Source organism: Hypanus sabinus, chromosome 22 (genome assembly GCF_030144855.1).
Source record: "Hypanus sabinus isolate sHypSab1 chromosome 22, sHypSab1.hap1, whole genome shotgun sequence".
Classification (NCBI taxonomy): Eukaryota; Metazoa; Chordata; class Chondrichthyes; order Myliobatiformes; family Dasyatidae; genus Hypanus; species Hypanus sabinus.
Window position 1 is genome coordinate 52,551,307 of NC_082727.1, and position 22,926 is coordinate 52,574,232.

Below are 22,926 nucleotides of genomic sequence, written 5' to 3' on the forward strand. Positions count from 1 at the left end.
GGCATCCTCTAGCGCCTTCAAAGTCGGGTTTTGTGTAAATTCATCTGCGTCCATCTTTGCTGGTTTCCAGTCTGGCTACCTGTGCAACCAGATCCAAGTCTGGACTTAAAAGCCCGATTTACTGGCCCTCCAATTTGGTATCAAATCCCGGATGAGCCTCCAAGTTGTTACGAACCCCGTAACTGGGTTACTTACCAGCAAAGATAGAGGCATCTGTTGGAGTCTGATGATACTATTTTTAACAGTCTTTATTAGTAAAAATACACAAAAATAATATCAATGCAAATATACAGATAATATACGTCATCAATACTAAATCTAAAAGTGCGGGTATAATAATAATCAATAAGAAATAAGCTCTACCGTTGTCTAGGGGATAATGAATTGTCCGATGAAAATCTAAAGTTCATTTCAGTTCATAAAGGCTGCAGCCGTTGTTTGTTTGTCACTGTGTTGCAATTGTTGGAGAGAGAGAGAGAGAGAGAAATAGAAGAATAACTTGCCGACTTTCCTTGGTACGATCTTGATCCGTATCCGTCCTTTAGCTAGACCGTTTCGTGGAGGACTCACCACCCAGGCAAGGATGGACACACACACAAGCCCCCACCGGTCTCATAAGTTTCTCCTGGTGTGTTTGAAGGGTGTTCCCCAGACCCCTCTTTTATCCTCACTCACGGGGTCTCAGATGTCAATCAGGTTGGGATGATGCAATCCCTCAACCAGACCACTCTGGTTGTCCCCTGAGGGGTTTCACTGACTAGTACAGTACTCAATACACAATTCCTTCTCCAAGAGACAATAGCAGTAATCAGTGGTTCCGTTCCGCTTTTGTTAGGAGACATTCCACCTTGTTGTATAATCTGCGTTGTCTATAACAACTGCCTTTGCTGTGATCCTGCGTCTCTCTCTCTGTCATTTCCTGACATGCTGTGTATCTTTCTCATTTCCTGGGTCTCAGACCCGAAATAATAGTGATCTTGCGATTCTCAAAAAGGGGGGAGGCGACTTTGCTCCCTTCATTCATAACAATTGTGTTAACTGACCTTGAACATTTATTAATTGTCTTCCTGCACTGGGGCATCACTTCTGGCTGTGACCTTCTCCCTAGCAACATGCTCCCTGAGATACCTGATTTTTTCTGGTTGCTAAGTATTGAGGTTGTGTTCTAACCTTTCCAACCAGGATTTCATGACTGACTTACCATTATTCTCCTTGTTGGGAAGGATGAGGAGACATAATGCTGACACAAGATCTAAAGTCCTGCGATTTTATCCCATACATAATCAGATTAAATTTTGCAGTGTTTAATCCAAGATTCCCTCCAGAAATGCCGCATTGATGTGTCTATATTTTTTTCTATATGTTTCGGAAGGCTTCTGCAGGAGATTAGAGAAAGAAGGAATGGTGTATTATATGATAATTATATCAGCTACAGGCATCATGCTTTTTAAGCTTAACCAGTTAAAAAGAAACTATGCTTGGCTTCATTTTTGTTGAAAGGTGACAGTATACATTTTACAATCCACTTTTGGTAAAGTCAATCACTTTCCATGGGATGAAAGATTGATTCTGCTGTTGATTTGGAATATACCTCCTGTATTATATTTGGCAGCCTGCTAATCCAAAATGTCAGTTTCTTGTTGATCAGCCATTACAGAGAAACCAACTAAAATGTTGTTCTGGAAGTGATAATGGGTGATAAGTATAAGATAAGTCATGTTTTTTTTTTAAAATCAAGAAACCAAACCCTTTCTGATAACATCTGGGAATTCAGAATAGCGATAGAATGATAGCAATTATACCAATCTAAACTCTAACTGTAAATGTCATTGGTATTGTAAAAGGTTTTACCACTGAAAAACCTGACTGCAGCAAGTGGATGAAAAATGCTACCTCAACAAACTGCAAGTATTCCTCCTTTCTTATTTTGTCTGAGATCTTAAAAAGACACCTGGGACTTTTTTCTACTTAAAGGTGCTGTACCAACTCAGGGACTGCTGTAGTATTTCCTATTAATGCATTAAAGATTTAACTGGCATAAGTGGTGAATTAGATGGAGGTATTAATACTCCCTGAATATTGCTGACGATCAAATATTCTTGCATTCTTTATTATTTTGGTGTATGCCTGCTGCACACTCTGGCACCATCACACACCCTCTCTTTCTGCTTGTACTTACTAATGGCTTCTACATCTTTTCCCAGGGAAGATAACTTCTTGTTACTGAGCTGCTGATCTTTCCAGTGCTTTAAGGACACAAGAAATAGGAGCAGGAGTAGGCCATCTTGTCTGCAGAGCCTGCTCCAGCATTCAATAAGATCGTGGTTGATCAGGCTGTCGAATCAGTTCCACCTACCTGTCTTTCCCCCATGGTCCTTAATTCCACTGCTATGCAAAAATCTATCTAATTGTGTCTGAAAAGGTCGCCTCTATTGCTTCCATCAGCAATGAATTTCATGGACTTGCTACTCTCTAGGAAAAACAGTTTCTTCTCTTCGCCACCATAAATCTATTCCTCCTAAATCCTGAGCCCATGACCCCTAGTTCTAGTCTCACTTACCAATGGAAACAACTTTCTTGCCTTTATCGTATCTATTCCATCCATAGTCTTATGTTTCTATATGATCCCCTCTCATTCTTCTGAGTACCAGTGAGTAAAGTCCCAGGGGAATCGAACTCTCCTCCGAAGATAACTCCCTCATCCCTGGGATCAGTGTGGTGAACCTTCCCTACAATAATTCCAAAACTAGTATGTATTTCCTCAAGTAAGAAGACCAGAATTGCACACAGTGCTCCAGTACAAGCCTCACCTTCTACAGTTGCAGCATAACCTTCCTTTCTTAAATTCAGTTCCTCTAGCAATGATGGCCTACATTCCTTTTGCCTTCTTGATAAATTGTTGTACTTGCAAACTAATCTTATGTGATTCATACACAAGTACTCCCAAGTCCCTCTGCACAACAGCATGCTGCAATCTTTTAACCACTTAAATAATAAACTAACCTTCTATTTTTCTTTTCAAAGTGCATTTAGCAACATTGTACTCCATCTGCCAGACCCTTGTCACTCAGTCTGTCTAAATCCCTCTGCAGACACTGCATCCTTTACTAAATTTGCTTTTCATTCAATTTAGTGTTATCTGCTTATCTAACTATGTTACACTCAGTCCCTCTTCCAAATTATTAATGTATATTTAAATAGTTGTGGGCCCAGCACTGACCCCAGTGGCACTCTATGCACCACGGCTAACCAGAGAAACACCCATTAATCCCAACTCACTGTCTTTTACTTGTTAAGCCATCCTCTATTCATGTTAGTACATGACTTCCAACTGCATATATCTTTATCATATGGATTAAGTCTTTAATGTGGCATTGTATGGAAATTGAAGTTACAACATCCACCTGTTCTCCTCTATCAAATACGTTCATTATATCCGCAAAGAACTCCGGTAGGTTTGCCAGGCAGGACCAGATCTTACCAAATCCATGCTTTGTCTGCTTGAGGGAACTACTTCTGTCTATATGTCCTATTGTTTCTTCCTTAATGAAAGCTTCAAGCATAATGTAACTGGCCTATAGTTACTCGACTTTTCCCTACGTCCCTTTTTAAAGTGTCTTTAAAAAATTCGCTGTCTTTCAGTCTACCAGGACCTGCTGAGAATCCAGGGAATTTTGGTAAATTATCACAAATGCATCTGGTACGATTTCCACCGTTTATTTCAGTATCCTGGGATGTACAGTGATTGTATCAAGGTCCTCTCACATTTAATCGATAATGAAGCTTACTTTTTCCTGTGGTAAAATATTCACACTTTTACTTGACATTGTGCCTTAGGACAATTATACAAATTAATCATAAATAATGTTCAAAAGCTGTTAGGATATAATGAGCAAAAATCATCTTATTTTGTCCCTTTTTATTACTTGTTATTACTCATCCAGAAGGGTAGAAATCCTGAGAGCAGAGATAAAGGTATGTTCTTAGTCTGATAATGATTTCTTGTTTTAATACATCACTTTTCATTAAGTTTTGCTTTTCACTAAAATTAACAAAGACAAGGCTATCAATCCCTTAATGAATTCTTAGTTTTTACTTAAGGCAAGAATTTCTTTTAAAATGGATGGCGTTAGAAATACATTGATCAGGGACATTGATACTAATGGAATTTCCAAGCTCGAGGGAGGTCGACAGCATTTTACTTGGGTCAAGTGCCATTTGGGAATGTTGGAAAATCTTGTTAACAGTGGCTGTTGTGGGGCTGAAAGTAGGAAGGTGTGCAGCTCAAGGGTCTGCTGAATTATTAAAAAGAAATGACCCCTTTGAAAGGTCAGAGTTTGACCCTAGAATGTAGATTATCCCAGTGAGGTATGTTTGGATTGATGTCTGCTGAACATTGAAAACTCAGTGAATCTATCTCTCTTATATTTGTTTCAGTGATGAGACTTTCAGAAAATGTGCCCCTGACTGTGGTCATTGTTAACAGAGCCTTTCACTCATCCCATCCATTTTCTGCACCTCTGCTCTTACCCAACCACCTGGCCCCACCTTCTCTGGGACTCTACATAGGTAAGATCCCCTTGGTCTTCACCTTCCTCTCCATTAACCTCCACATTCATTCTCCACTACCCTCAAAGCGATCCAACCACCAGAGGAGAACTGACCTCTCCTTTCCTCCCCTTTCAACATTTCACTGGGACGGAAGTCAAGCAATATGGGGTTAATATGGGAATGGATTAGGAGGTAAATTTTCGCCTATGATCAGTTAGAGAAGAGCAGGCAAAATGAGTGGAACAGACTGTAGAGAAGAGCAGGCAAGATGAATAGGCTGATGCTGCTTCTATTTTTTACAGTTTTAAAGTGGTTTACGTAACATTCTTGAGATTTGTGCCTTCCTGTCATGAACAGGAAGATGCTCCTACTGAGGGGATGCAGAGTGAATTTGAAATCTGAATATTGCACTGACAAGGAGTGCTAATAATTAAGCCAATTAGTCAAGCAAGCAGACGAGTAAAACTGTTAATTCATTGAAAGTTACAAACTTCCAACTCTGACTCCTGTTAGCTCGGCTGAACTGTGAATTTGTAAAAATCTAACCCTGGCTTGCAAGTTCCAAAGGCAGAGCTGTTGGTTTTTCAGCATGAGAATGGATCCTTGAGGGAAGTGATGGTCAGGGAATTGAATGAAACCAATTCATGGTTGGAAAATGAAGAGTCGGGGGCTAATATTTCCAATACGTTTTCTGTGCGAGAGCTGTTCCTGTTCGGAAATCAGCCTCTGAGTGTTATTAATTCATTTATTTATTTGCAGCCTTGGAAAGCTCTAGTAGACAGGGAACGGAATTTACTCAGCTGTTACTACCCATTCATCACTATAGAAGTATTGGTGGAATATTATACATTTATATTTTTATAGGACAGAGAATGTTATTAATCAGTTTCAAATACAGTTGTGGAATAATGGGGCTGACCTTGCCAATGTCCCGCGAATCATCTCTTTTCGGAAATCTGAAAGAATTTCCCTGTAAGCTGTTGGACTTCTATGCTGTGATTCTTTAAGTGCTCGTTTTATCAAAGCCAAATGTATTTCTAATTACCTGTCTGTGCTTCTGAATGCCAGGTGACTTTTTATCAGCCACTCAATATGCTGTCAACAATAAGATAACTTCTTTAAAGGTTTCCTGTATGTGGTTGCCGAGGCGGAGGCTTGGAGTTTGCACTCCACTTTGGCACTTGTTGGTGAGCATGGGAATGGGTGGTGTGATTTTTGTTGGGTCCCAGAGATGGTGGAACATGTGATCATGGAGTGCCACAGATACTCGGAACATGGGAAGCTGTTTAGGTAATTATTGGGCATTTGTGGGGTGCCTAGTTTGCAGGACATTCTGGCACCTGAGGCAGAGCTGGTTAAGTCATGTCGGGCCCTGGTGAACGGGTTTTGGAGTCATACTCCGGTACCGTACCGGAGGCAGTCTAAAGGCAGTGTACAGACCTTCCTCCAGCATCCTTACTGGCAAAGGTGACATTGTTCAATGCTGGGCAGACTGTTTCAAACAGCTGCTGAACAGGCCATCCCAGAGAGACGACCAGGCCATGGAAGACATGCCCTGCCACTCAGTCTTGGAGGCCCTTGATGATCCCCACCCCACCCCCACACTGGTAGAAGCTAGGAAGGCAGTCAACCAGCTGCAGCTAGGTAAGGCTCCTGGCCCAGAGGGGGTCCCACCAAGGAGGGTGGTGAAATCCTTCTTCAGAGGCTGACAGAGCTCATGCAGCAGTTCTGTGAACCACAGGACTTTAGGGATGCAAACATCATCCACCTGTACAAGTACAAAGGGGACAGGGCACACTGTAACAACCACAGAGGCATACCCCTCCCGAGCATAGCCGGGGAAGACCATGGCCCAAATCATACTAAATGGATTACATCTCTCCTCCTTGATGACGTTGTCTCAGAGAGCCAATGTGGTTTCAGATCTAACAGAGGGACAGTGGACATGATCTTTGCTGTCAGACAGCTCCAGGAGAAGTGTCAGGAACAGAACCAGAATTTCTACATCCTTTTTGTGGACCTGACAAAGGCATTTGATACCGTCAGTTGATACAGTTGTTTGGGGCATCCTTCCCAAGTTAGGCTGCACCCTAAGGCTGGCCAACATTGTCAGATCATTCCACGGTGGAATGATGGCCAGGGTCATTGAAAATGGCTGTACCTCTGACCCCTTCCTAGTAACTAATGGTGTCAAGCAGGGCTGTATCCTCATGCCAACTCTGTTCAGCCTGCTGTTTGTTATGTTGCTGTTCTCTGCTCTTTCCCAGACTGATGCAGGAATAACAATTCACTACAGGACTGATGGACGCTTCTTTGATCTGTGACACCTCAAGGCCAAGCCCAAAGTGCTGGAAGCAATAGTACAAGACTTCCTCTTTGCAGATGACTGCCGCCATGAATTGAGATTGAAGGCAGACAGTTCAACAATGTTGGCACCTTCACCGACTTGGGAAGCTGCCTCACCTCCTCCTGCAGTCTAGATCGAGAGGTCTCAAACAGACTTGCAAAAGCTGGGCATCCTTTGGCAGACTATGGACACGTGTGTGGGGAGAATGTGGTATCCAGCTGAAGACCAAGATAGCAGTCTACAGACCGGTCATCTTGACTTCTCTGTCTAATGGCTGTGAAATATGGACACCATACCACAGGCACATCAAGTTGCTTCACAAGATCTTGGGCATCTCATGGCAAGACAGAGCCCCACCACAGATTTGCTACAGAGGGCTGAGAGTTCTGGCACAGAGACTCTGATTATGAAGGCTCAACTTTGATGGGTTGGGCATGTGGTCCGGATGGAAGACAACTGCCTTCCAAAGATGGTATTCTTTTCAGAGCTGGTACCTGACACCGGAAAGCAGGGAGGTCCAAAATCAGCTATAAAGACTGCGTGAAAGCATCCTTGAAGGCACGCAGTATCCCTGTGACTGGTTGGGAGGCCTAGGCCAAGGGCCGCAGTGGCTGGCACCGGGCAGTCTACAAAGGTACCAGCTCATTTGAAGAGCAGCGGCTGAAGGAGCCTGATCTAAAGCACCAGGACCACAAGGAGAGACAACCTGACCCTTCAATGGCTGTAATATGCCCGACCTGTGGGCGCATCTGCGCTTCCTAGTTCAGGATTCGCTCTCATCAGAAGCGTTACTGACATGATCGTAGTTCCTGACAGACTTCCAAGAGAAAGGTGGTGGTAATGCACCTTCTTGATAGATGTGAGTTGCCATTAGGACAAAGAACAAAAGGTTTTCTGTGTTTTAACTATACTTCATATCTGTGTGAGAAATTCTTCTTTGTGAGAATCCTGCCGTTTTATAATGAAGTCATAAATGTGGCGAACTGGTTGTCTTAACATTTCGTCTTTAGTAAACAAAAGCTCTATGGTACTAAAACTGGGGCATGATCAGTCTTGTAACCATGGATAGTTGCCCTGGTAACCTTGTTAAAACACCCTGCAAATAGATTAACTGGTTGAAAAAACTGTTGCATAAATGTTACTAATTGTTGAACATTCATTGTTTGGATTTTGCTGCAGCATGCTTGGTAATTGCACATGTTTTCATATCAAAGAGAAGCAGATATCTGTAAAGCGAAGGATCCATAAAGAGAACAGGTGAACGATTTTTATCTACACACCCAGGATGTGAATTAACACCTGGATGAAGAGAAAGGAAGGAATTCTGGTGGAGAGTATTGCTCACTGATAACAGGAAATATTGGCTGTAAAGAAATGTGCTGTAGCTAGTGAAGAAGCTCTTCCATACTCCAAGTTCAAAGCAAGTTTATTATCAAAGTACATATAGTTCACCATATACAACACCAAGATTCATTTTTTGTGGGCACACTCAATAAATCTATAGTTGGAAGGACTGTCCAACTAGGGGGTTCATCCAGTGTGCAGAAGACAACAAACTGTGCAAATGGAAAAAGAAGGAATAATAATAATAATAATAATACGCTAAATATTGAGAACATGTGGTTAAGAGTCCTTGAAATTGAGTCCATTGATTGTGGGAATATTACAATGATGCGGCGAGTGAAGTTGAGTGAAGTTATCCTCTTTGGTTCAAGAGCCTGATGGTTGAGGGGCAGTAACTGTTCTGAACCTGGTGGTGTGACTCCTGAGGCTCCTGTACCTTCTTCCTGGTGGCAGCAGTGAGAAGAGAGGATGGCCTGGGTGGTGGGAGTCCCTGATGATGGACGCTGCTTTCTTGCGACAGTGTTTAAAGTGGTTGGGAGGGCTTTTCCGTGATGAATTCGGCCGTATCCGTTACTTTTTGTAGGACTTTTTGTTCAAGGACCTTGCTGTTTCCAGACTAAGCTGTCATGCAGCTAGTCAATATACTCTCCACTACACATCTACAGAATGGCTGGCTGGAGGTGTAGTGGCATCTGCACCAGACCTTGAGTGGTCCTGGCTTCAAATCCAGCTATCTCCTTGCACGCTTTCTGGGTTGGGTGTTGAGCTAGTAACTTAACCTCATAAATAAAGCAGACAAATGCTGAAGAAGTGGCAAGATTACCACCCAATGCATCACAGGGTGTGGAGTACAACAACAACACATCTATCGAAGTTTGACAAAGTTTTAGATGTCATGCCAAATCTCCACAAACTCCTGAGGAAGTAGAGGTGCTGCACGTTTTCTTCATAATTGCACTTATGTGCTGGGCCCAGGTCAGGTTTTGAGCAATAATAACACATTGGAATTTAAAGTTGTTAACTCTCTCCACCTCTGATCCTCTGATGAGGACTGGCTCGTGGACTTCTTTCTTTCTCCTGAAGTCTATAATCAGCTCACACACAAAATGCTGGAGGAACTCAGCAGGTCAGGCAACGTCAGTGGAAAGGAGTAAGTGGTGATGTTTCTGGCCAAGATTCTGGCTTGCTAATTTCCTCCAGCCTTTTGTGTGCATTACTTGGATTTCCAGCTGCTGTAGATTTTCTCGCCTCGATAATCTGCTCCTTCAACTTGTTGACATTGAGTTTGAGGTTGTTGTTATGACACCTCTCAGCCTGATTTTCAGTCTCCCTCCTATATGCTGATTCAGCTCTACCTTTGATTCCACTTGCGATAGTGGTTTCAGCAGCAAACTCGAATATGGCATTGGAGAGCTCTACTTAGCCACAGTCTTACTCTCTCTTGCATCATTGCAAAGGATTGTTGCTAATATCGGAACATCACTTCCACTGGACCCTTTGATGGCTGAAGTTGCCTCTTGTCCTCACATTCAATCCTGGAAATCAACCAAGATTGGATGCAAATGCTAGAGCAAATTCTGTACCTGTAGGGACAAATGAATAATGCCTTTCTTATGATCTCTTTGGATATCATTTTGCTTTATCCTTAATTAGGATTTGGGTGAATTAACTTTATTAAGATATACAGAATCCCATTCTGCTTGGCAAACTACTGCTAATTGAATTGCTAATGAAGCTTTAAAATGCTTATTTATCAGAGCAATGAATGATATGACCGAGATTATAGAATTCTGCAATAATCTTGGTCATATCATCACTGATATACAGCAAGGTTTTTAAAGCTTCATTCTACAGCAAAGCAGTAGTTACTGCAGTTCTGCAGTAATCTTGGTCACATCTCCAAGGAGCTCATCTACAAAGTCTGCTCCCCTAACCACCCTCCCCCCTGCCCCCGGTCCATTTGTTGCCGCCATCGGGAAGGAGTAACAGGAACTGTAGGTCACACACCACCAAGTTCAGGAACAGTTAGTACTTTTCAACCATCAGGATTCTGACCCAATGTGGACAACTTCACTCAGTTCAGTGCTAACTGATTCCATAACCTATGGACTCACTTTCAGGGACTCTACAATTCATGTTCTCAATAAACAAACAAACAAACATTTATTTATCTATGTTTATTTATTTATTATTAGTTTTGTTTCGTATTTTTACACTTTGCCTTTTTTGCACAGTAGTTACTTGTCCGTCTTTGTGCTTAGTTTCCCGTTGGTTCTATTGTCTTTCTTTGTGTCTACTGTGAATACTTGCAAGGAAAGGATCTCAGATGACATATTATGCACTTTGATATTAAATGTACTTTGAACTTTTTTAAGCTGATCTCCTGATGTGGGGTTTCAGTGGAGAAAAGATCAGACTACGTGGCCGATTTGCTGGTAGCACTTCTCTGCCGAATGTAACACCGTACTTGACTATTAGGGAGCACAGAAACTGCTGAAATTAACTTTCCATTTCTTCCATTTAATGATAACTTACAAGATGTTTTCTTTTAATCACCTCCACACTTTAAGTATAGTCCTGAGCTGTCTGCAACACAGAGTCATATAGTTTTATGCTTGGGTACATTTGGCCGAACCGGTCCATGCTGACCGCATGGGCCCAAGTCAGTCCCAATTTCCTGCCTTTGCCCCGTATCACTCAAAGCCTAGCCTTCCATGTACCTGTCCAAGTGCTTCTTAAATGATACTGTTGCTGCTGCCTCAACCACTTCCTCTAGCAAACTGCTCCGGATATCCAGCAACCTCTGTGTAAAAATGTTGTCCATCAGTTCCCTTTCAAATATTTTCCCTCACACTCTAAGCATTTGCCCTCTAAGTTTGTATTCCTCTATCCTGGGGGGAAAAGCCGTTACCATCCACCTTTAATAACTCATCTCCTCCTACCCCAGGCCATGAATTTATCAATCACCCTGATGCGTTACTAACTGATAAGTTATTAACTTTAAACTTTTTTACATAATCACTCAAAGAGTTGACCTGCATGTGCATGTAACAAGAGCAGTATAACTCATCTCCTTCTACCTTAGGCCATGAACGTATTAACCACCCCTGCTGTGGACACTTCCTGGAGGTCCAGGATCCGTATGCTCCATGACCGCTGGACTAAGTGTGTAAATGCAGGAGGGGACTATGTTGAAAAATAAATGTGCTAGGTTTTCTAAAATTGACTCCTTCTACCTTAGGCCACGAACATATCAATCACCCCTTGTATATGTTGCTTGTACGCTGTATTTAAGGTAGGTACTTCTATTTATTTTGTAATATGATTGTAACTACATTGTGAGATGCACCATATTCTAATGCTTGTGTAGTTTTAAGTTAACTTAGTTGATAATAAAAGAATATGTGTCCTAGTGTGTATAAAAAAAAAATGATGCTAATCTCTTTAAGTTGTGGAGAGGGAGAGGGGCTGCCAGGTGTTCACAGTGGACGAAGTATGGAACTATCGTTCTGATTTCTGGTAGATACATTTGTGTAAATATTTGCAGTTTTTTCACTATTTTCACTAATTTTTCACAGGTCGATTTTTGACACATCTAAAAACCACCTTTGCACTCAAGTGCTAAGTAACTTAACCCATTTTCCCTTTGGTCATAACCCACGTACCCAATAGTAGCCTAATCTGGATGTAAGTTAGATCAATGGTTCAAAAGGCAGTAAGGATGATGGAGAATTTCTATCCATCTTTTCTCCTTCCTCCTGTGACGCATCATGAACAATTCCAATGGCCTGCAGGACTCATCTAAAAGAAAAGAAAGACATGCAATTACTTGCTGCAATTTTTAAGCCCAGGGTTGGGGATCAGAAATCACAGTATGTGCCCATTATTGTAATGCAAGAAAGAATCATCCAGGCTCTTAAAAATTGGGATGTAGTTACACTTGGCATACAAATGATCTACAAAGTTGTGGGTTGGATCATCTGCCCAATGGAGTCTGCAGAGTTGTAAGCCAGTTTTTGCCAAGTTCCTCTCACGATTGTTGTATTTTTCTGCTTCCAAGTGCCCTTGGTTGTGTTGCCCATTTCATTCCTCCTCTGCTACTGATGACAGACAGTCTTCCTGACTGGTGTACTCCTTTTTCCTTCACTGCCAACATTTCCATTTGAGTTTCATCTCTTCTTTGGCTTTATTACCAAATAAAGTCAATTTTAATTTTTTCATATTTTTTACAGGGGTTTCTACCCAATATTGTCACTATTTATTCAGGCGGTTTACCCAATGTAAATCTTATATATATTATTTAGTCTCCATGTGATGTTTTTCTTGCCAACTGTTATATCCTCAACATCATTGCAGTAATATAGTATTCACGGACAGTTCGAATTTCACGTAAACTAAAGCCCACAGCCTTAGTCGTGTTGTGAATAGCAAACTTGCCATGAAAATGCCAATTACTCTTTAACCGTGACATATCATCCTAGCAAAGCCCAGAAAAACTACTGCACCCTCATGGTTGTCATAGACTATTACGTGAATGCTCAAAATAATATTAACAGTGAAGTTTATTTACACATTAAATAGTACACAGAGAAAAGCAATGGTGTCTAGAAGTTGAAGTACATAGTGCCTGTTGTTTTCATGTGTAAGTTATGAAGGTAATCAGCTTTGCACATGTTATAATACACTTTGCCCATTTATGGGTGACATTGTGACATAGTGGTCAGATTATGCAAAAGACTTGTTTTATGTGTAGAAGTTTTTCCCTGTCAAGGTCATTACTCTGATCACTGTAGAGCCTGGGACCAGCTACATCATGGGAAATGATGCATGGCTGCACCTACAGAGGTGGGATTCAAGAGAGGGTGAGGTCGCATATAGTGAAAACCTGATGTCCTCATACCCTGCTTGCCCAAAGTATTTCCCATATCTCCATGTTATCTTTTTGTATAATTAATGTAGCTGATGTGCACTGTGTCCTATGTAGCTTCTTTGAGCACTTGTGAAAATGACAGTGGATCTATGATCTTTCTACGTCTTGCAGTTGAATCTCAGGTTAGTATTAATGCCAAAAAGGAAAACCACACTAACAATTTTGAAAGAAGATTTTTTTTTTCCAAATAGCAACTTTTGATGAATGCCCTTTCGTCACTGACATAAGTTGTGAATTTTTTTTGTGGTAGTAGCACAGTGCAGGCATAACAAATTACCCTACGTTACAATATAAATAAATGGTGCAAAAGAGAATAATGAGGTAGTGTTTATGGGTTCGTGGATCATTCAGAAATCTGATGGCAGAAGGGAAGACGCTGTTCTGAAACACAGGGTTCTGCAGATACTGGAAATCATGAGAAACTTGCACAAAATGCTCAAGGAACTCAGCAAGTCAAGCAGCACCTATGGAGGAGAATAAGCATTAACGTTTCAGGCTGAGATCCTTCATCAGGACAGTTTTGATTTGCTGTGTTCCTCCAGCAGTTGGGTGATGAAATGGTTCCAAAAATGCTGAGGGTAGTTCTTTTACCTCCTCCCTGACGGATAGAATTGAAAAGAGAGCGTGTCCCAGATGGCCGGTGTCCTTAATGGTGGATGCTACCTTTCTGAGGTACTGCATTTCATGGTGCCTTTGATGAAACTGGCATAGTCTCCAAACCTCTTATGGTCCTGTGCATCAGTGCCGCCAGACTTTCCGTAAGTACTGGCACCAAACATTCTCACAGAAACCTCTCTGACAGCCACCACCTTGGAATATCTGGCTCCAACTATCAAGGATTTGCATGGCTCCCGTGTAGAAAGAATGCCCCTCTTCTGGAGGTGCCCTTCATCAGATCCCTCTGCCACATGGGAACTTTAACCCACTGACTCACACCTTCTATCATCACAGCATCTATTCATTCAGTAGGTATGGTCTCTTGCCACAGGGAGAGAGCTGTTTATATTGTGGTATGTCTCCTCAGACTGGTTGCTGACTGTATTAGTTTCAGCTTGGTATTTTTTATGCAAAGAAAATCGTGAACCTTTCAGTTGAGGATCTTGATATTTATGTGACCTTCAAAGACAAAATCAAGCTGATCCATGACTTTTTTTCAACATTATGGCAAGGTAGAAATGTCACTTTCAGCCCAAGAAAATAGGCAGCTTAAAGTCTTTGTACATTTTTTCCTGGCTGAATTTCTGATAATTACAAGGGAAGTGATCTCAGCCTGAGACCCTGTGATGTTGTTTGATGGTTTGGGAAACAGTAAAGAGGAAACCAAGACTGAGGCTCTTTCTTCAGTGTGAACTTCACCTTCTTGCATTGGGTTTACTGCCAATGAAAACCATATCTTGTCCTTTTCTTGATATCAATTTTTTTAGAAAAGCAGGAACTGAAGTTTAGAACAAAGCTTCTTTCACAGTTCACTCACAAAATGTAATGACTTTGACTGTAAGCCCAGATATGTTACCACTATGTAGTAATTGAAATCATACCTTTGACTGACAGAAACTTTTGGAGTCTGAGGGCTGAATTCTTCTCCAGCCGGCAGGTTAGTATCTGGGCAGGAGTTCCACCCATGTGTGCCACTAACCCACTAAACTTTGTTTATCAGGGGATGGTTGGGTTAAAAGTGGTCACCCTATATCCAATTTGCTTGTTGTCCTTGGCTTGGAGAGAAATCAGGATCAATTTCAGTCAGGAATTTGCAGAAATGGAGAGGAAAGGTGTATTACTTTTATTCAACACAGTTTAAGTGAGCCATATGAGATCCTGCCAAGGGTCAAACGGAAATAGCACTTTGGAAAACCTGTAAGGATTAATTTTATGCTTTACAGTTGAGGGTAACCATCTGTCTCCTTTTACAAAGCTAGTGGTCAAAACAGATAGAAAGTACCTGGTAAGTTACAACAGAATTCAGAATGATATATTGCCCATTGATTCCATTGTTTCCCTGAACACCAAACATCTAGGAAAATTCGAAGGAAGTTCCAAACTTATAGCCTACCTAAAGATCAACACATATTATCAAGACTCCAAGCCACAAGACTCTGGCCTACATTTGTTTAGGCAAGAGATGTTGTTACATACCCCGTAACTGGGTCACTTACCAGCAAAGATAGAGAGGTCCGTTGAAGTCTGATGGTACTATATTTAACAGTATTTATTGATAAAAATACACAAAAATAATATCAATGCAAACATACAAATAATATACGTTGTCAATACTAAATCCAAAAGCGGGGGTATAATAATAATCAATAAGAAATAGCTCTATCATTGTCTAGGGGATAATGTACTGTCCAATGGAAATATAAAAGTCACTTTAGTTCATTCAAGCTGCAGGCTGCAGGCTGCAGCTTTTGGTTGGAGTCAAGAGAGAGGGTTTAAATTTGCCCATTCCTTTTATGATGTCAATCCTTCAAGAGTCTGTGGGGGCTGAGTGCTCCTTTGTGTTAGCTAAAGCCATTCTTCCGTGGCAAGACTCACCAATTCCGAGGCAAATGGAAAAGGACGCACATGGGCTTTTCCACCAACTTTCGCTATTAAGCTGTTACAGGAGTTCTGGCGTTTCTTCTGATGCATGTCTGAAGGGGCTGTTCCCCAGACCCTCTTTTATCCCCGCTCACGGGGTCTCAGATGTCACTCAGGGTGGAATGATGCCATCCCCCGACCAGCCCATGTTGCCTGAGGGCATCCACGAAGCATAGTACTCAATACACAATTCTGTCTCCAAGAAACAGTGACCTGTTCCGTGGCTTTGTATCGCTGGGGCCAGGACATTCCAAATGTCTCTCTCTCATTTCCTGGGTCTCCTGACCTGACTTAATAGCGATCTTGCGATTCTCAAAAAGGAGGGGGGGGGGCACAGGCATAACACCCCCTTTCTTCAACGCGGTTTTTACCATCGGAAAAAAACAAAGTAATACAGAGTCTTACAGGATTTTAGAATCTAACACAATACCAAAGTTTTTTTTCTACAGGGTAATACAGTTATACATTCAATTCAGTATCTAGATGGTTACCGATTGCATTGTCACTTCCTTTAATATCTTAACATCTTGTACCTTACTAAAGTCTTGTAGCATCAGACTCCAATTTAATAACCACCTACTCTTAGGTGTTATTTTTCTTTAGCAAACAAAACTAAAGAGTTGTGATCTTAGCTTATGGGTATACTACAAAAATTCATGCAAATACTAATCTTCATGTTGCTTTCAAACTTAACAAGCAGGCTTCCATGTGGGTTGTCTTTTATTATTCACATGCTTTGTCGAAATCCCTTAAAACTGGCTTCTGCTATTTAAAAATGGCGTCCCCATTAACCCTCGCCTCTTTTCCGGTTAATTCCCACGTGGGGAGCTTGTGCACTCTGGCGAAATAGGTTTTCGTCTGCTCCTTCCATAGGAGTTATATTATCAACAATGTGTTCCAAACTTAGACCATCTTCTGAATTTCCACCCAATTCTTTAATTTTACGCAAGTTGCTAGTTTTCTCTTCGGGACCCTTCAGGCTATTAATTTTCAGTTTAAACTCTTTGTTCAAACAGCATTTCAAATTCTGCCTTTTCACACCACACTCTGGAATAACAATAGCGTGTGGGGTTCCGTTACCTTCCAACTCAACCTGTAATTGATTCACAGGCACCACGTTACCAAGCTATTGTCTCTGTAGCCTGATTGCTGCTTTTGATATCAGTCCAGCCTTTAAATTTTCTTCATTCAATTTGGGATCTACATATTTCCCTTCTTCTTCAATAATAATATTCATCTCCCCACTTTTGATCTCCTCACTAACTTTTAACACACCTTCGAGCACAAACACCTGGGAACTCTCACTTCCCACTATTACCAAGGTTAACCCTTTCTTCACTGAACCAAGACTATCTGACCCACAAGGACTACATTCCTTTTCAACTGAATCAAATACCTCAGACATTTTCTGAGCTCCATTACTAGGTTCAGTACCACGTGCATCCACATCTTGGACACACTCAAACGGGACATTTGTCTCTTCCAGGCTTTCAATACCTGTACCCAGTCCAAATTCTAAATTCCCCTGATTCTCCCAGCTACTCTCTGGGCAACTCCCTTCCGGAGTAAACTCAACCCCGCGGGCTGAAACAACCTCATCTGCCAACCCAGCAGACTTCTTCAGGGTAAGGGCACCCTTTTCATCTAGGACTGCCCTCATTTCATTATCGGGAACACCTTTAGAATTTTCAACTTCTTCAAACAGTTCTGTCAAACCAGACAGATCATTCATGTCCAACTCAGGACCTTTTAACAGCTCTATCTGTTTCTCATCTTTATTTCATGCCTCCAGAACTTTTCTCCTCGCTAAGGGCAGGTCTACCTCCTCTCCCTTACTCTCTTTCACTTTCCTATTCTCCGTTTTCCCACCCTCCTGGTACAGGGTCGGTAAAAACGTCTCAGCCAAATCGATACTGGCCTGATTTAAACTGCTCTCTATCTCAGCTGCCTTTCTCGACATGCTGCGAGTGACCGTGCATGCGGGAATCTAGGGGCAGGACCACAACACTCACTGGCTGGCTCGTCAGCGTCATTGCTGACCAAACCTTACCACCGGCTAAATCGTTACCAAGAAGGACGTCCACGTTAGTTCTCGGGAATTCTGATCGCCCCCCTATTTCAACTGGTTCAGATACCAGCTCACAATCCATAATGACCTTATGCAAAGGCACCATTTCCATCCCTTTTCCTATTCCTTTCACAGCTACCAGTCCCGTCTTGCGACCAAAATCCAGCACCTTACTGCTAATCAATGATAGTTCAGCCCCCGTGTCTCTCCAGATCCGTACTGGAACTGGTGTGTCTCCCTCCCTCACAGACATGGTTCCGTTTGACATACAAGTCTCAGATCCTTCTTGTACTTTGTCTACCCGGGGCTCTCTTGTCGATTTACTGATTACCACAGCACATCCAATAGGGACTGCTGCTTTCCCTTTTCCTGTCTCTTTCCTCGGAGCAAAGCACCTAGATGCAATATGCCCCCCCCTTTCCACAATTAAAACAGGTCAAGCCCGGAAATCTCTGGCCGTCTTGCCTTTCCCCCTCAATCTTACCACTAGCTCCCGGAGGGACCTCTGCCTCAGCTGACGGGCTTTCTCGATCGTTCCCACGGTTTCTCTGGGAACTTATATTCGAGGAAAACTTTGTCTTGTGGGTTAGGGCATATTCATCCGCGAACCTAGCAAATTCTGAGATGGACTTATTTGGCTTCTCATTCAAATACATCTGGATATCCTCCAAAACACAATCTTTAAATTCCTCAATCAGAATTAACTCCTTGAGATGCCAAAAATCCTCTTCCACTATTTCTGTTGTACACCAAAGGTCCAAGAGCACACGCTTCTCACAGGCAAACTCGGTATACGTCTGATTCCACCCTTTCTTTAAATTTCTGAACTTTTGTCTATACACTTCAGGTACTAATTCATAAGTCTGGAGAATGGGCGCTTTTACTTTGTCATAACTCTCCGCCTCTTCCTCCTCCATGGACAACGCCGTATATGCCTGTTATGCCTTCCCTTTTAACACACTTTGTAACAGCACCACCCACTGATCTCTGGGCCACTTCTGATTCACTGCCACCTTCTCAAAAAGCACGAAATAACTATCAACATCTGTCTCCTTGAATGGAGGTACTAACCTCAACTCCCGACTAACATTAAACCGCTCCTCTCGGTCTGACCCTTGATCTCTTCACCCTTGCCTTAACTTCTCCATATCCAAGTCATGTTTCCTCTGTTTCTCTGCCCCCCTCTCCATCTCAGCTCTTTCCTTTTATTTCTCAGCTCTCTCCCTCTCTTTCTCGGCCCTCTCTCTCTCTCCTTCTCAGCTGCTTCCAGCTGCTTTAACTTAATTGCAAGTTCCAACCTTAATTTCACCAACTCTAACTGAGCCGTCCCACCAGCTGGTACCTTTTCAGGGATATTTTCCAATACCTGAGCTGCAAACACATTCTTCCCAATATAATACTGAGTTATTGCCCTTCGCACTTCCCGCTTTTGCATGGACAACCTCACCTTTGCGAGGTTTAGCCCTTTTGCCAGATTTATCAAGTCCGATTTGGCAGCTGCCTCTAGTGCCTCTAGAGTCGGGTTTTCTATAAATTCATCCACATCCATCTTTGCTGGTTTCCCATCTGGCTACCCATGTAACCAGATCCAAGTTTGGATTTACAAGCTCGATTCACTGGCCTCCCAATTTGGTGTCAAATTCCGGACGAGCCCCTAGTTGTTATGTACCCCGTAACTGGGTCACTTACCAGCAAAGATAGAGAGGTCCGTTGAAGTCTGATGGTACTATTTTTAACAGTATTTATTGATAAAAATACACAAAAATAATATCAATGCAAACATACAGATAATATACGTCATCAATACTAAATCCATAAGCACGGGTATAATAATAATAATCAATAAGAAATAGCTCTATCATTGTCTAGGGGATAATGTATTGTCTGATGGAAATATAAAAGTCACTTTAGTTCATTCAAGCTGCAGGCTGCAGGCTGAAGCCTTTGGTTGGAGTCAAGAGAGAGAGTGTTTAAACTTGCCCATTCCTTTTATGATGTCAATCCTTTGAGAGTCGGTGGGGGCTGAGTGCTCCTTTGTGTTAGCTAAAGCTGTTCTTCTGTGGCCAGACCCACCAATTCCAAGGCAAATGGAAAAGGACGCATGTGGGCTTTTCCATCGGCTTTTGCTATTTCGCTGTTACAGGATTTCTAGCGTTTCTTCTGGTGCGTCTGAAGGGGCTGTTCCCCAGACCCTCTTTTATCCCCACTCACGGGGTCTCAGATGTCACTCGGGGTGGAATGATGCCATCTCCCAACCAGCCCACGTTGGCTGAGGGCATCCACGAAGCATATTACTCAATACACAATTCCGACTCCAAGAGACAATGACCTTTTCAGTGGCTTTGTATCGCTGGGGCCAGGACATTCCAAACGTCTCTGTCTCATTTCCTGGGTCTCCTGACCTGACTTAATAGCGATCTTGCGATTCTCAAAAAGGAGGGGGCCACAGGCGTAACAACATTAACTACCACTTTGACATTTGCAAATTCAAAATTAAATAAAATACGGATATGAAATCAAAAGACCATAAGAGGTAAGTGCAGAATTTTGCCATTCAGCCCGAGTCTGCTCCACTATACCATCATAGCTGATTTATTATCCTTCTCAAATCCATTCTCTTACCTTCTCCCCATGACTTTTAATGCCCTTACTAGTCAAGAACCCATCAACCTCCATGTTAAATATAGCCAATGATAGCCTCCACACCTGTCTGTGGCAATGATTTCCCCATATTCATCACCCGCCGGCTAAAGAAATTCCACCTCATCTCTGTTCTAAAGGGATGTCCTTCTATTCTGAGGCTGTATCATCTGGTCATAGACTCCCCCAGTATTAGAAGCATTGTCTTCACATCCTCTCTGTCTAGGCTTTTCAATATATGGAAATGCTTTCCTATTTGAGAAAAATTCTAAATATCATCGCTGCTCCCAGAGGAGGGCCTCTGTGTTTGAATGGTTGCTCTTTGGCTTGATGCTGTTGGAGGATAGTGCCAGAGTCCTGGGTCTTGGGCAAAGTTTAGTCCATGTGGTTGTGGATTGGACTCTGTAGCTCATGTTATGATGTGTTTCTGATTTCTGCCCACTCCTTTCTTTGTTGCTATTTTAGTGAACGAACCAGTGCTAGATTGAACTAGAACTAGGCTGAAACTGAATATGCCTGGACTCTTTTGATGTCTTTCGTGGGTTGCTGTTTTTTATTCTGTGCTTGTCGTTCGTTTTTGCATGATTTGTATTCCTTGTGGTTGTGGGGGAAGTGGTGGCGTTGGGGCGGAGGTCTGATGTTTCTCTCCGAGCAGGTTCCACGCCTTTTCTTTGTTTTGTGGTTGTCTGTAGGAAGACGAACCTCAGGATTGTATACTGTCTTCATACTTTGAATCTTAACTGACCTGCATGTTATTTATGAAAAGGCAGAACGGGTCTTTAATATAATAATAGGCATTCGTTAGTCTCGTGAGACCATGGATTTGTGCCTTGGAAGGTTTCCAGGGTGCAGGCCTGGGCAGGGTTGTATGGGAGACCGGCAGTTGCCCAAGCTGCAGGCCTTCCCCTCTCCACACCACTGATATTGTCCAAGGGAAGGGCATTAGGACCCATGCAGCTTGGCACCGTCGCAGAGCAATGTGTTGTTAAGTGCATTGCTCAAGGACACAACACGTTGCCTCAGCTGAGGCTCGAACCAGTGACCTTCAGATTACTAGTCTGAACCCTTATCCACTAGGCCACGTACCACCACGTCTTTAATATAATAATATTTAATATAATTCTCTTGTAATTAATACATTAGACGCTGTTTGTGCTAGATACTGTTGTTTTGATTTAAATATTCCTTGAATTATAGCTACAATAACTGGAATATAAATTTTACATTACTGTATGTCCTTCAAAAACAGGAAGCGGATTATGTTGGGCTGGACGCTGCGGAAGAGCAGATCAGCTGCAAAACATATATACTTTTGCATTGGAAGATGGGGACTTCAGAACTGTATTTACTTTTATCCACTATATAAACTAGTAAAAATTCTTTGTGAATCCTCCTCTGACTGTCCAATTCTAACTTCTTACTTGATATTTTTTATGTTTCCAAATTTACACTATTGATCCAAAATAGCCATGATGACATTCACATTCTAACTTTGTGTGGGGTTAGATTGCTTTCTTGCTGGCTCTTTTTCCCACCCCTTCATCTCTCAGATAGCATCACACTGACCTCCCTCCACCACACTTACCCCAACTAATCTCTCAGGCACACATCCTTCAGCAGGGTGGTAAGCAGTCATCCAGAATAAAGATTCATGGACAACCAGCAACATTTTAATTGCCTTCGAATACAACATGCCATCTGCCATTGATATTCACTTAAATTGTCCAGTCAAGTGTAACCATTCTCATGAAGGTTCCAATTTAGCAATTAAATGTAAATTTGCTGACTCTTTAAGAATGCTGTCAAAATTTATAGAAGAAAATGTCTTATGCATTTATTATTAATGGCTAATTGAACATTAACTTTACAAATCAAAGCACAAAATGCATCTAATTTGACTGCTTTCATGAGCTGTCAACACTGCTAGCAAGAGCAGTATTAATTTTTCATCTGCAATTACCCTTTAGAGTATGTTGGAGAGCTACTCTCTTGACAACTAAGTGGCTTGCTAGGCCTTTTACAGGGCATTTATGAGTAACTCTCATAACTGTGGGTCTGAATCACTCATAGATTAGACTGGGTAAGGACTGCAGATTTCTTTCCTGATGGGCTGTGCTGAGCTACATGGGATTTTATGATTATCTGGTAGATTCCTGGTCACCAGAAGTATTACAGGTTTTCAAATGTTCTAAGGTACATTTATTATTACAGTATACAGCTCTGAGGTTTGTCTTCCCCAGAGAGATACAAAACAAAAAAAGCCATGATAGCTGTTCAAACAAAAACATCAACTCCCCCTGCACAAAAATACAATCACGCAAACGGCCACACAAATATCAATCTTTCCCCATGGAAAAATCAAACTGTGCAAACAGCACCAAGAACATTAAACCCTAAACCCCAATCCCCGCCCATCACAAAAAAAAAACTAACAAATTGTGCAAACAGCAACAAGAACATCAAACCCCA

General features: G+C 42.0%; 1 long non-coding RNA gene across 1 annotated transcript in view; it reads left to right on the forward strand.

Moving 5' to 3' along the window:
• Window positions 1–4,445: 4,445 nt before the first annotated feature.
• The window catches only part of LOC132379786 (uncharacterized), a 40,586-nt gene continuing 22,105 nt past the window's right edge, over window positions 4,446–22,926 (forward strand). Inside the window, exon 1 of the long non-coding RNA XR_009507534.1 lies at window positions 4,446–4,569. This is a non-coding gene — a long non-coding RNA (uncharacterized LOC132379786). The remainder of the gene's footprint in view (window positions 4,570–22,926) is intronic.